The sequence below is a fragment of the Myotis lucifugus genome, unplaced genomic scaffold (genome assembly GCF_000147115.1).
Source record: "Myotis lucifugus unplaced genomic scaffold, Myoluc2.0 scaffold_21, whole genome shotgun sequence".
NCBI classification, from domain to species: domain Eukaryota; kingdom Metazoa; phylum Chordata; class Mammalia; order Chiroptera; family Vespertilionidae; genus Myotis; species Myotis lucifugus.
Genome location: NW_005871069.1, coordinates 10,074,134 through 10,076,518, shown reverse-complemented (window position 1 = coordinate 10,076,518; position 2,385 = coordinate 10,074,134). Strand labels below are relative to the sequence as shown.

Sequence of the window (2,385 nt, the reverse complement as noted above, 5' to 3'; positions counted from 1 at the left end):
TCTGATTCTTTCTGATTCAGTTTTGGGAGATTGTATTTTTCTAGTTATTTGTACATTTCATCCACATTGTCCAACTTGTTGGCATATAGTTGTTCATATTATTTTCTTACAATCCTTTTTATTTCTGTGGTGTCAATGGTTACTTCTCCACTTTCATTTTTGATTTTATTTTCTTGAGTCTTCAGTCTTAGTTTCTTTTTTTCTTTTTCTTTCCTTTTTTTTTTTTTTCGGGGGGAAAGATCCTGTTATTGGGGTGGACACTGAGCATGCACCAGTCCATGATAAAATGACTTAAGAGAATGATCCGAAAGGGTTGACTTCTTCCTGTGGTGTATTCTCAGAGCAGGGTTCAGGCACGGAATACATCCTGTTGGAACAGGTGTCAAGGCCAAGTCTTTAAGGCCAGACCAGGGGATGGAAGTGAGAAGCAGGGCCCCACCTCTGTCACCCAGCTACAGCAGGATTTATCTCTAGACACTCAAAGAAACACTCTGGTTCTCCAGAGAAGGACTGGTGAGCAGGAGGAGGGGGTCTGGGGTGGGGTTGGGTAATGAATAACAATGTTATTTTTCAAGAAGCATCTACCAACATCACACTACTGGGTCTGACATCCCCTTTAATCATTGCTAGGTACATTTTATAGCATAAATAAAGCCTCAAGGAAAATTGGCTTCTATGAGGTTGAAAGTGGTGTGCATGGCAGGGTGTGGGTATGTGAACCAGTGGGGAGGGTGGGCAGGATGCTTACACAGGAAAGGCAGGTGAGGAGCAGACAAGACAGGAGGCACCTATGGGGGAGCATCAGTCTTAAGTGTCCTCGTGCATGTCTGGGCTGTTGGTCCATGCGACCTTGCGGGGAGGCGCTGAGCTCTTGCCCTTGATGTCCACTTGTTCCTAATCTCTCTTCTTGGCAGTGTTCTTTTTGTCCCATTGCTGATGTAGATAGCACAAAAGGATATTTGTTTTTTCTGTCACAATAATCTGTTCAGATGGGTACTTGCGAGTGGACAGGTAGACTGAAGGGCATCGATTTGAAGCTTTACACACAGAGTCGGCAGGAAATTGACTAAAATTGCTTTTGTTGTAGACTGGCAGTCCTTTCAAAAAATATGCCATCATCTGCTTCCTCTGTCCCCACCTCAGCTACTGCCTCAGCCGCCACAGCAGCCACCACAGCCACCTTCTTAGCTGCCACCGCACAATAACTTCCAGCCATGCTACAGCCTCTTCAGTCTTCATTTCTTGATGAGTCTGGCTAATGGTTCATCAATTTTGTTTATCCTTTTAAAGAACCAGCTCTTGGTTTCATTGATTTTTTTTTTTTTTTAGTCTCTATGTTATTTATTTCTGCTGCAATTTTTATTATTTTCTTTCTTCTATTTACTCTTGGATTTTCTTGTTGTTTTCTTCCTAGTTGTTTAAGTTTAGGGTTAAATAGTTTATTGTTGATTTTTCTTGTTTTTTTTTTTTTTTTTGAGGTATGCCTGTATTGCTCTGAACTTCCCTCTCAGGACTGCTTTTGCTGTGTCCCAGAGATTTTGGGTTATTCTGTGTTCATTTTCATTTGTTTCCAGGAAGCTTTTTTATTTTTTTCTTGATCTCATTGGTAACCCATTCATCTATAATAATAAAAGTGTAATATTCCGGACGACCTTCCGGATGAAACTGTGGTGGCAGGGGCCGAGGCAGAGGCAGCTGCTGTAGCAGTGGGGGCCAAGGCAGCTGCTGCAGTGGCGGGGGCTGAGCCCTTTGCACAAAATTTTGTGCATCAGGCCTCTAGTTGTTTAATAATATGCTATTTAGCCTCCATGTGTTTGAATGTTTTTGGGTGTTTTACTGTAGTTGATTTAATTTCATTCCACTGTGGTCTAAGAAGATGCTTGATATGATTTCAATCTTCTTGAACTTGTAGAGACTTGTTTTGTGTCCTAACATGTGGTCTTTCTTTGTGAATGACCCAAGTGTACTTGAGAAGAATGTATATTCTTCTGCTTTGGGGTGAAATGTTGTATAAATGTCAATAAATCCATATGATCATCTGATCAGTGTATCCTTTAGAGTCACTGTTTCCTTATTAATTTTCTGTCTGGAAGATCTATCCAGTGAAGTCAGCAGGGTGTTAAAGTCCCCTACTATAACTGTATTGTTGTCAATCTCTCTGCTAAAGTCATCTAGAAGTGTTTTTTATATAATTAGGTGTTCCTATATTGGGTGCATATATGTTTAACAGGGTTATATACTCTTTTTGGATGGATCCCTTTAGTATTATGTAGTGACCTTTGCTGTCTCTTGTGATGGCCTTCATTTTGAAGTCTATTTTGTCAGATATGAGTATTGCTACTCCAGCTTTTTTCTTTTCCATTTGCATGGATAAACTTTTTCCCA

General features: G+C 40.5%; 1 pseudogene; it reads right to left on the bottom strand.

The window, feature by feature from the left end:
• Positions 1–766: 766 nt before the first annotated feature.
• On the bottom strand, positions 767–1,117 carry LOC102421741 (annotated as a pseudogene).
• Positions 1,118–2,385: the final 1,268 nt, after the last annotated feature.